The sequence below is a fragment of the Saccopteryx bilineata genome, chromosome 4, assembly GCF_036850765.1.
Source record: "Saccopteryx bilineata isolate mSacBil1 chromosome 4, mSacBil1_pri_phased_curated, whole genome shotgun sequence".
Classification (NCBI taxonomy): domain Eukaryota; kingdom Metazoa; phylum Chordata; class Mammalia; order Chiroptera; family Emballonuridae; genus Saccopteryx; species Saccopteryx bilineata.
Window position 1 is genome coordinate 168,087,310 of NC_089493.1, and position 12,577 is coordinate 168,099,886.

Here is a 12,577-nt window from a genome sequence, read left to right on the forward strand (position 1 = left end):
GGAGTGCACCCGTAGACAGTGGATCAGGAGACAGGGAGTGTATCCGTAGACAGTAGACCGGGAGACAGGAGTGCACCCATAGACAGTGGATCAGGAGACAGGAGTGCACCCGTAGACCAGGAGACAGGGAGATGTCTCTGAGGAAGTAACATTGAGCATCAGCTTTGAAAATAAGCAGGAATTCAGCAGGTGGGTTTGGGGTGTGTGCAGGGCCACATGCTTCCAAGTCTGTCTCACCAGCTGGAGGAGACAGTATGGTCTTTTCATGAACGAGGAGCTGGTGCATTTCAGGGAAGAAACATCAGGCTGGTAAAATTTCTTTTAGTTGTTAGCCCAGAATAGGCCAGGGACTTGAAATAATCCACCAGTTGTCAGGGGCATGCGAGTTAATATAATTTATTTAAAGGACAAATGCTTCTAAGAGGGCCAGGGTTGCCTTCATCCTGAACCTATCCTGATCTTGCCAACCCAAAATTTGTTCTTTCCTCCTGTAATCACAGTGATTTGCAGCCTCTGGTTGGCCTCCCTAGTAAATTTTCAACTCCTGAGGGGAAGAACTGGATCTTACGTACTCCCTTTCCCCATCGACACACACTTGCACTTAGTAGATATCAGTGATATTTGTTGATGTTTATTAAATCGAATGACTAAGACTTCTGGCTAATACTTTGGAAACATACCTACTTTTCAAAGAGTTTTGATTTGGGGGACGGGAACAATAACTTTGGAGCATAGAACTCTTGCAGGGGATCCATACCCGTGTGGTTCTATGGAGAATGTTGAATGCTATAGGCTTTTCAATGCAGGGGGCGGGTAAGGGGGGGTGGAATGAGAGAAGGAACCTGTGGGGGTGCAGAAAGGAGACAAGGCAGTAAGGACTAACTGGACATTTGGTTTTTGGGGTCGGTGGTTATAAAATCATCTTTCATGCTCCCTCCAAAATTAGACCACAGATGTCCATGTTTGTTCTGAGATGTCTGCTATCTCATTGGTTAGTTTCCTGATTTGGGATTTGGTTGGGGCATCTTGTTTCCTTTGTCATTTTCTTTCTTTGAAGGGGTTTATTTTCTATATGCAGAATGTTTTGTCCTGAGTAGTCTAGATGTACGCAGATACAATGGGTTTTTTGGTTACTATTTAAATTAGTATTTTTAAAGTCGTATCAGTGTTCAGTTGGGAATTCATATCAAGCAGAAACTAAGTATAACTACTGAAAATATAAAATCAGTATTGCTTGCCACAGAAGGTGGAAATAGGGTCCACATGAACCATGTGATGAAATTTTAAAAATAAAAGGTATAGCCCTGGCCGGTTGGCTCAGCGGTAGAGCGTCGGCCTAGCGTGCGGAGGACCCGGGTTCGATTCCCGGCCAGGGCACGCAGGAGAAGCGCCCATTTGCTTCTCCACCCCTCCGCCGCGCTTTCCTCTCTGTCTCTCTCTTCCCCTCCCGCAACCAAGGCTCCATTGGAGCAAAGATGGCCCGGGGGCTGGGGATGGCTCTGTGGCCTCTGCCTCAGGCACTAGAGTGGCTCTGGTCGCAACATGGCGATGCCCAGGATGGGCAGAGCATCGCCCCCTGGTGGGCAGAGCGTCGCCCCCTGGTGGGCGTGCCGGGTGGATCCCGGTCGGGCGCATGCGGGAGTCTGTCTGACTGTCTCTCCCTGTTTCCAGCTTCAGAAAAATGAAAAAAAAAAAAAAAGTATATAACTAATTAAGTCTAATTTGTGTGTCTCGTTAAGTACATCGGAGATAGCTCACGATTTCTTTCGTGCAGCGGCACTTCAGCGTAAGTATCATTCTCATGTTCACAGGTGAGAACAGTGTGAGGAGCTGTGTTCATGGGAATGATGATTGACTTTGATGTCTGCGAGTGGAATACTGGAGCTAAAAAGTAGAATTGAAAGCGAGACTGGAGATGACTAACTTTTAAAATAGATTCTTACTATGTACTGTTTTTGTAAGTAAAAATAAAATCTAAAGAAGTATGAGAAAACAAAGCAAAAAAAGCAAAGTTAGAAAGAGCTCTGAACTAAGGATGTTAGGTTGAGCCTTCGCTGTGACCGCCTGGCTTCCGGGGTCACCACGTGGATGCCCTTGGCAGTGACATCGCCCCAGTGCGGGACAAGGAGCAGCCCGAAGACAAGGGTTACGTGGCGATGTGGAAAAAGAGAGCGGAACCAGGTGCTTTGCTTTCCTCTTGGCTGTAACTTATTCATTAAATTCAAGTTTATTTTTCTTGTCCCTGCAGACTGGGGGTAAAGTCCTGCTGGAGGCCTGAGGATAGTTCTTTGGGGCCTCTTCAGGGTCAGAAAACTCAACATGCAAGCAACTGTGTTTACATCAGCAAATTCAGCTGCATTGTGCAAGCACTTGACCGGCCCCTGACTCCCAACACAAAACAGATGTCTTGGCAACACAGAGAGAATACACTGGGCTCCTGAACTGGTAGGACTTTGTTTGGATGCGTTGGGAAAATGACAAGGGGTGGGTGGCACTGGATGTAGCCAAGAGGTGACAAGAGAAGTGACCAAATAGACCTAGCTTTGCTCTGGCTGAGCCACACGGGCTTCGAGAGGAGACGCTCAGAAGGGACCGCAAAGGCCAGACTGCATTCCTTCCAGCGAAAGCCAAACTGCTGTGTGTGTTGGACATGGGGCTTTGAGCTGCCTTATGACCGGGATGTGGAAAGAGATGGGGTCCCCTAGGCCAGAGAAGGGAAAGTGGGATCAGAACCAGCATTCCATTTGGTGCTCAGTCCTAGCAACTGCTCTTCTATTTTCTGTCTGTAACCTTGTTAAATGTCATCCAAATGATAGATGGTGGAATAAATCTCTCCTAATAAGTGAATGATTACTTGATTAAGTTAATCATTATGTTATGTATTTTTCAGGTAATGTTTACCAGCCATAAACATTAATAAATAATGAAACACCAAATCTTCCTTAAAGAAACAGGCACATATACTAACTATGTCCAGTATACCCCGGGGGGGAGGGTCATGTCATCTGCCCACTCATTTGAACAAACTAACTTGCATTCCCCATCATGCTCTACTCTACAGACATTCATTTAGTTGATTAGCAAAATTGAATACTGTGGTAAAATTCTCCTTTGAGGAAAGTGATGAAGTTAAAACAACTACAATTATTTAAGATATTTTAAAATGTGGTTTTAAGGACCTGGCCACATGGCACAATGGATAGAGCATTGCTCCTGCCCACCGAGGTTATGGGTTGGATCCCTAGTCAGGACCCATATGAGAAGCAATCAATGAGTGCACAACTAAGTGGAACAATGAGTTTATGCTTCTCTCTCTCTTCCCCCCTCCACTCCTTCCTCTTTCTTTCTCTCTCTTAAATCAGTAGGAAAAAAAATTTTTTTTAAGTGAGAGGAAGGGAGATGGTGAGACAGACTCCTGTGTGTGCTCCTTCCAGGATCCACATGGCAACCCCCATCTGAGGCCAATTCAACCAAACTATCCTTAGCACCTGAGGCTGACGCTTAGAACAGAGGTCCCCAAACATTTTACACAGGGGGCCAGTTCACTGTCCCTCAGACCATTGGAGGGCCGGACTATAAAAAAAAACTATGAACATATCTTATTTTAAAGTAAAAAAAACAAAACGGGAACAAATACAATATTTAAAATAAAGAACAAGTAAATTTAAATCAACAAACTGACCAGTATTTCAATGGGAACTATGGGCCTGCTTTTAGCTAATGAGATGGTCAATGTCCAGTTCCATATTTGTCACTGCTAGCCGTAACAAGTGATATGACACGCTTCCGGAGCCATGACGCGTGTGTTCCGTGTCGCCGGAAGTAGTACTGTACGTGAGCTACGCTGCGCTTTGCATCACCACCACATACAGTACTCTCACTGACCACCAATGAAAGAGTGCAGCGGGGGCCGGATAAATGGCCTCAGGGGGCCGCATGCGGCCTGTGGGCTGTAGTTTGGGGACCCCTGGCTTAGAGCAATCAAGCCACTGGCTGCGATAGAAGAAGAGAGAGAGAAGGTGGAGAGGGAAAGAAAGGGAAGAGGGACAGGGAGAGGGAGGGAAAGAGAAACAGATGAGTGCTTCCCCTGTGTGCCCTGACCAAGAATTGAACCCAGAACGTCCACAGGCCGGGCCAATGCTCTATCCATTGAGCCAACCAGCAGGACCAAAAAAATTTTTTTATAAAAAAACTATGATTTTAAAAGGTAATACCAATAATGCACCACAAAAGAGTAATGACATTACTTAACCCTCAGAGGATTTATATGTAACAGTTTTGCCAAAAATTCCCCATCACTCCTTCTGTATTAAATAACGAACTGTGAAGGTTAGTTCTGCATCCCCACTTCAATTTCCTCATGAAAAATTAGCCTTCTTTCTTTTGGGTTTGTAAGCACCCAGGCCACTATCACTCATGTCTTGTTATATAACAAAAGGAAATAAAGGGAATTTGAACAGTAATATAAAATAAAATACCTATACATATGCATTGGAAAAAGAGACTCCAGATCACATGCACACACACCCCAAAATGTGACAACAGCCATCATTGAATGGTAAGGCTAAAATGATGTTTGTTTTCTTTATATTTTTCCATTTCCCTAATTTTTTAATAAGTAGCATGTATTATTTATATAATCAGATAATTTTTTTATTTACAAATTTATTAAAACTACTACATATACTACTTGCTGCAGTCTAGGGGTCAATGCCCTGAGTTAATACTAAACGTTTCTGGCTCTGGCCAGTTGGCTCAGTGGATACAGCATTGGCCTGGCATGTAGACCTCCTGGGTTCAATCCCCCCGGTTAGGGCGCACATGAGAAACACCATCTGCTTCTCTTCCCTCCCTCTCTCCCTTCTCTCCCTCTTCCTCTCTCACAGCCAGTGGCTCAACTGGTTCGAGCATTGGCCCCAGGCACTGAGGATAGCTCAGTGGATTTGAGCATTGTCCCCAAATGGGGGCTGCCAGGTGGATCCCAGTCATGGTGCATGTGGGACTCTGTCTCTCTATCTCTCCTCCTCTCACTTAAAAAAAAAAAACACCCAAAAAAACCCTCAAAACTAAGTTTCTCATTTAAGGCTCCTTCTAGGAAAGATAGGGCTTTTTTACTTTGGATAAAATTTGAAATTTTCTCAGTAGGGAGCAATAGCTGACCTTAGGATTCAAAATGGTACCCATGAGAGAGGTAATAGCCAAGGGATTAGGCTTCCAATTCCTTATTATGAATTTAGCATAGAAAAAAACGTTTTCTCCTTCTACAATGACCATTTTTCCTCTCTGCTCCTCATTTCTTGTTTTCTGTCCTCAGACTCTCAGTTACAGTAAAGTAGGTCTACACTTGCATCCCAGCTTCACAATTTGCTAACCATGGGATCTTGGCCAAGTCATTTCTATTCTTTGTGCCTCCGCTTGTTCATCTGTAAACTAACAGGCTTATTATGAGGATTAAATAAAATTATGCATGTAAGCACAGCAATAAAGGTTGGCTATTATCATGATCCCATTGGCTTATCCCAAACCTTGTTTCCAACTATTTGCAGAGAACATTTCTTCTGGTGTAGCTGGGCTCTGCCATCTCAAGGCACATACTGAGAGCAGTGGCCTTCCAGAAAGGCCTCAAGAACATGACAATGAGAGGAAAAGCCAGACATAGTTCCTCCTTACCTGCTGCCACACACCGTGTCTCCCCCCAGTGGCCTCGAGGTTGAGCGGCAAACCTCTCTTGCTGAGGGAACCCTGTGAACCTGGTGCCGGGCCTGGTGCCGCCTGACTCAGTAAGTCCGGGCTCTCTTTAAGCTGTTCCTTTTGGTTTCTCTGACTCAGACTATCTTAGGTCATTCTGAGACAGCCTTCTCTCCCCACCTTCCCTACTGCTACCTGCTGTCCTGGTTATTTCCTTTTGGCAGTCCAGCATCTGAAGCCCCCTCTCATATTCGAGGGATACCCACCCCCGCAACACACACACACACACACGCACATGCACACACACATGCACATCTCCCCCCCCCCCCTGGGACAGAGAGAGTCAGAGAGAGGGGGATAGATAGGGACAGACAGACAGGAACACAGAGAGATGAGAAGCATCAATCATCAGTTTTTCATTGTGACACCTTAGTTGTTCATTGATTGCTTTCTCATATGTGCCTTGACCGTGGGCCTTCAGCAGACCGAGTAACCCCTTGCTCAAGCCAGTGACCTTGAGTCCAAGCTTGTGAGCTTTGCTCAAACTAGATGAGCCCGCACTCAAGCTGACGACCTCGGGGTCTCAAACCTGGGTCCTCCGCATCCCAGTCTGATGCTCTATCCACTGTGCCACCGCCTGGTCAGGCACACGTGCACATCTTGATCTGGCTAGATCATTCCTTCAGTGTGATGCCAGGCCTCCATGTCTTCCCCGTGGTTCTGTGGCCTACCCAGGTTCTCTTTTCCTCTTTCTGATTATATCAGTCAAAGTCAATTTTGTTTGTTTATAATTAAGAAACCTAGCCAGTTCCTACTTGACCTTTATACTTACATTTAATACACTGGTTAAAATGTTTTGTTATCGTTGTCTGCTTATCCTCCCCTAGACTGTTAGCCTCCTAAAGCCATCTAGATCACTGCAATATAACCATTACAGAGCAGAGTGCCTAGCACTCTGCAGTAGGCCCTCTGCAGATGTTAAATGAATGAATGAGCCATAAAACTTGACCATGGAGGAGGGGACCAGAACAACCATAGTAGTTCCACTTGGAGGACCAGTTAACTCGCCAGCTTTTAGATAACCTGGCACCATTCCTAGTCTGATTCCAGGGGAAACCAGATTTCCTTTAGGCTTTGGCAAGGAATAAGATATTCCAGCAGCATCTTGAGTGGGAGGATGTGATGTTGGCCACGTCTTGAAGTGGGTGAGTAATCCCCCAGGCAGCACTTAGCTTTAAACCCTGGCTTAGGACATGGTCATCTTCTGAGGCTCCTGGCTTAAAATGGAAAGTGGCATTACTCATGGCAAAGAGCAGACAATAAAAAAACATTGAGGCGGGGCCCGACACAATGAAGTGAGTATTCCCTGGTGAGGATGAGAGCATCTCTGCTCTGAGTGCTGCAGCGCTGGGCAGACAGCCCCATCCTCACAGGGCTTTTGAACTACAGCTCCGAATTAGCTCATCACCTAGCACCTCGCTTCGGGGGGGGGGGGGTGTTGAAAGACACTGAGTTTCTCACCCTACAGCAGGCAGGGTGGTAGGGAATGTCCCTGAATCAGTATCAGAAGGGTGCATTAAAAGGTGGTTATGAACATAGACTTTGGCACCCAACAGACCTGGGTCTGAATCCCAGCTTTTCTGCTTATGGGCTCTGTCAGCCTGAGTAAGTTACTTAACCTCTCTGATCCTCAAGTTTCTCAAATGCAAAATGGCTTACATAGTAGGGTTGACTACAAGGTCATGGGAAAAGAAATTAATCAGACAATTTATATAAAGACCTTATCGCTATGACTGGTAAGTAATCAACATTCAATAGGTGATAGGTGCTGGTATTGATAATGTCCTTTTACCATCTTCCTCCAACAGCCTCCATTACTTCTCTTTTCTTTGTTTGTATAAATGCTCCTCAACTTAACAATGGAATTATGTCCCGATAAGCTCATTGTATGATGAAAATATTATTGGGAAAATGTATTCAATGCACCTAACCTACCGAACATCATAGCTTAGCCTAGCCTACCTTAAACGTGCTTAGAATGCTTACATTAGCCTAAACTGGGGCAGAATCATCACACACAAAGAATACACTGCAGAGAACCAGTTGCTACCCTCAGGATCACACGACTGACAGGGAGCTGTGCTCACTTCTGATGCCCAACAGTGTGGGACAACATTGTGCCACATAGCCCTGGCCTGGGAAAAGATAAAAATTCGAAGTATGGTTTCTACTGAATGAGTATCACTTTTCACACCCTTGAGCAGTCAAAAAATCATAAGTCTAAACCACTGTATATCAGGGACTATCTGTGTTTCTCTGTTAACCCTTTGAGTAGTACAAACATTCATGTACGATCTCATTCCTCCTGACCATCCAGAGTACGATTGGACATGTGAACGGCAACATTTAAAAAAAGGCAAATGTATGTTCTTCTTGTTTCCATAAATTGATTATCAAACAAACTTGATTTTAAGTTAATAAAACTGTAACTGGAACTAATTTCATTTTTTGAAAAAAATAACTCACTCTCGGGGGTCAGCGAGGAGCATGAAAAAACTCACTACTCAAAGGGGAGTCATCCTTGACCTCTCACACCCTTCTGAGCAGAGGTCACACCCCAGCCTTCTTCCAAAGTCACTACTCCCATTTCTATCCTGTTGTGCTCTCACTTTCTAGGGGTCTGTCAGCTGGTGTGCAAACACCCAACTACCCAATAACTGACCAGTCATTGTCTCTTCTCCGCTTCAGAACCCATGACCTGGCACACAATGAAGCAAAATGCCGGGGAACAAGTCAGTCCGATTTTAATGAGGCCTCATGGACAGATCGGGCACACGGACATAAAATAATCAGGGCTCAGCACCAGTCTCCCGCGCCCCAGCATAAAGGACATGTACTAACAGAAAGTAAAGTGGACCAAAGCCCAGTCTTAGCAAAGTTGGGCCTGGAACAGCAGTAGCAATGATTACAAATGTATTTTTCTTAGGAAAGAACATACTTTTTTAATAACAGGTTTCTTTAGTGAAGAATAAATAAAATTCAGATTTTAAATATATATATTCTTATACTTAAGCAGATTACATGCATTACCATTTAGAGAGTTAAAAAAATTATGACGTACAGCTGCCGAGGCTCTTAGCGTTGTACTGCATAATTTCACACCCATGACACAGAGACCCAGCAACCCCCCAGTCCTACAGGATTAAGAAAACCTCCCACCTTTGATCACCAGTGTCTAGGTCAATCTCAGGTCCTCATCTCAGGACATGTCTTAGTCACTCATTTATTCAAGACATCTAATGTACCTATTCTTTAGCTACTTTTATGTGCTAGGCACATTTGTGGATATCATGGAGAGATGCTTAAAGGAAAGGATGCCAGTCCTGCCCTCTGGTAACTTCCAACCCAGCAGGGCAGGTAAACACACATAGAGAGATACGATGAACGTTACTAACAAGGCATCACATTTTAGTAGGAGTTCCCAGGCGTCACCAATCACTGATAATTGAGATACTGGGGAGGAGGGGTTACTTGAGATGGTTTGTGTAGATGAGGAGAGGAGAGTTTCAAAAGGCCAAGATTGGCAGGTAGACTGGATGGAAAACACTACATGGGCAAGGAACAGAGCTGGGAAAATTCAAGGTGAGGAAAAAAAACAGTATATTTTGAGTTAAGGATGGCTTACATATTATGAGTTCACAGGAGGGGGAGATTAGGCTGGAAAGATCATTAATAGCCAGATCTTATACTTTCTGCACAACATCTCCACATGGATGTTCAATATTTACCTTAAACTTAACATGACCCCGGACAGAACTATTGATCCTTTCTACCCACTTCCCCATCTTTTCTTTCTGAAATATTTCATAACTTAGTAAACTCCCCCAGTGCCTCAGCCCCCAAACGGAGAGCTCATTCTGTCTCTCCCCTTCACTTAGCCCCGTTAAGTTCATCGGCAAGTTCTGTAAGTTCTACCTCCAAACTGTACCCTCAGCCTGACCTCTTCCATCTTCCCCATTACTGCCACTATGTTGCAAACCACCATCATTTCTCAGCTGTCTCCTTGTTCCCATCTCTGCCCTCCGATAGCAGATTGCTTAAGTCAGGTCTTTCCTTGTTTGCTTAAATCAGGGGTCCCCAAACTTTTTACACAGGGGGCCAGTTCACTGTCCCTCAGACCGTTGGAGGGCCAGACTATAAAAAAACTATGAACAAATCCCTATGCACACTGCACATATCTTATTTTAAAGTAAAAAAACAAAACGGGAACAAATACAATATTTAAAATAAAGAACAAGTAAATTTAAATCAACAAACTGACCAGTATTTCAATGGGAACTATGCTCCTCTCACTGACCACCAATGAAAGAGGTGCCCCTTCCGGAAGTGCAGTGGGAGCCGGATAAATGGCCTCAGGGGGCCGCATGTGACCCATGGGGCCGCAGTTTGGGGACCCCTGGCTTAAATCCTTCTAGTGGTTTCCTGTTGCTGTAGCCACAGCAAGACTGTATCCTACAGGTTCCTGATCTGGCTCCGGCCTCTCTGCAGCCCCACCCCCCACCTCCCCTCCCTCGCCTGTTGTGTCTATCTACACTGTTGGCTTTCCTTCTCTTCTTTGAACTCAGTAAGCAAGGACCTACCACAGCATTTTTGCATTTGCTGTTCCCTCTGCTGGAAACACTGTTCCCTCAGCCTGAAATGCTTCTCTTCCCTTAAACCTTTGCATATCCACCTCCTCATGGCTCATGACTCAGCTCAGATGTCACCTCTGCACAAGGGTCTTCCCTTAGCTATCCTAACTAAAGTTGCCCCTTCTCAGTTTCTCTCTATCTGAGAACTCAAAAGTTTCCTTTATAGCACTTAGCCTGAGATCCTCTCCGATATTTGTTTATTTTTCTGCTTTATCACCTCCATTTCCATTCATTTGTGAGCCCCACAAGGGCTTTGTCTTATTGACTACCATCTCTTCGGTCTTTAGCACAATCCTAGCCCAACAGAAACTCTGTAGTTACTTATGGAATGCAGGTGCCTGATCCTCACACCCAGAAATTCTGCTTCATTTGTCTGGGTTAGAAACAGACAAAAAAGGAGGTAATTTATTTAATTTTTTTATTTTTACTATATGCAGATTTTTAAACCATGTTACAACTATTACAACCCCCAGATGGTTCTTATTTGCAGATAGAGTTAAGAACCCATGGCCCAGAGAATGGAAACCTCTCTAGCATGTTGCTACTCAAAGTGGGGTCCTTGGGACGACAGCAGAGACATCACCCAGGCCCTTGATAGAAATGTGGAATCTCAGGCTCCACCCCAGACTTACCAACCAGAACCTGCAGTTTGATAAGATACCCCAGGTGACTTGTACACACATTAAATTTGAGAAGCGATGACACAGCAGAAATAGAGCAGTCCCAAAGGGGGAATGCTTGGAGTTTGGCAGGTTGAGTTTGCTCTGTCTGCAGGACATTGACGTGGGCTTATCCCTCAGACAGTTGGAAATGTGGTTCTGAAGCCACAGAATGAGAACTCGAGAGGAAATGAGCATCTTTGCTAAAATGTTCATTGAGGTTGGGGCTTGGTGAGGTCATCAATGGAGAGAATGGGAGAAGACAGAACTGGTGGGCGTGGGGGAGCCCCAGCATGGGTGTGACAGAGGGGAGCTGAGTCAAAGAAGAAACAGACTAATAAGGCTTATGAAGGTCAGAGCAGGAGACAGGGTCAAGAAAGGGGTGACCAAAAGTATCAGATTCTACAAAAGTCAAGCAGCATAAAGCTCAAGAAATGATCATCGAGTTCTCTTCCCATAGATGGATGGCTGAATGAAGAATCCAGGAGGCAGGAAAAGACTTGAGTCAGTGATGAGGAATTGGAGGCAGCGAGTCCACACAACCCTTCCAGGAAGGATTGTGGTCACACTAAGAGTAGAGTCTTGTTTTGAGGAAGCAAGAATGGAGAGAATTGGAGAAGGGAGAATTTTCCCAAATGAGAGACTGGAGGATGTTTGTCAATAAGAAGAAATCCACCACAGGGGAGGGGACTGGATAGATTGAAGATCAAAAGAATTTAATTGGATGACGTCAGAGTAATGGCGGGGTAGGAAGCGATACCGATAAATCTCCCCCAAAACTCAACAAGATCTTCAACCAGAAACAGAAAAACCTATACTTGGAGCTTCCAGATGCTTCGCAATACACCCAAAGGTATGATTGAGTGAAAAATTGACTAAATATATAACCAAAGCCCGAAGGAAATAGGGAGTAAGAAATGCTCCTCCTTCCTCACTAACCTAAACAGGGCGGCTTTCTCTGGTAACTGTGAATATAGAAACTGAGGCGGGCAAAGGGGGTGAATAGATCCAGGCCACGGCACAAACGGCTGAACCAGGCTGTGGCACGGAGATCCAAGCCGAGGAAAAACTGATCCTGTGGCAACCCGGGCAATACAAGCTAACACTTGCGCCAAACCCAAACAAAGAAAGAAAAGCAGAGCGGCCATTTTACCCGGTCTCCTGGTCGGTGTGCAGTTAGTGGGCGAGAATTTCTTCCTGGGAAAGCCACGCACGGGAGGGAGTGAGAACTAATTCCAACGGTGGAAATTTTCCGTGCTGGTGAGGTTTTCACTCAGGGAAACGCGGCCGGCCTCATATCCTGGTTTGCGCACGCAGATAAGGAGTGAGCAATTCCTCCGAGTGCCTCGGCAGTGCACGCCCGTGTTATCGCACAGAGGGGCAGAGTCAGGGGCCTTTGTGTGGGCCAAAGCGGAATCTCGAGCCGCCCCAGCGCCTTGCAAAAGCCGCGCACGGGGACGGAGTGAGACTCAATTCCAACGCTACAACTTTTCCCTGCGGTTGGGGGTTTCACTCAGAGCGTGAGACTGCTGGCCGGAT

At 45.3% G+C, this 12,577-nt stretch overlaps 1 protein-coding gene across 5 annotated transcripts in view; it reads right to left on the minus strand.

Annotated features, from left to right (window-relative positions):
* The window catches only part of FGF1 (fibroblast growth factor 1), a 112,597-nt gene that overhangs the window by 44,440 nt on the left and 55,580 nt on the right, over positions 1-12,577 (minus strand). The window contains exon 1 of one of the 5 annotated variants that reach the window (XM_066272830.1): positions 6,278-6,407. The exons of 3 other annotated variants lie outside the window; for them this stretch is intronic. The gene's annotated coding sequence lies outside the window, so the exon portion shown is untranslated. Of the gene's footprint in view, positions 1-5,670; positions 5,764-6,277; positions 6,408-12,577 lie in introns of those variants that run through there. One more of the 5 variants, XM_066272831.1, reaches the window with a different exon arrangement.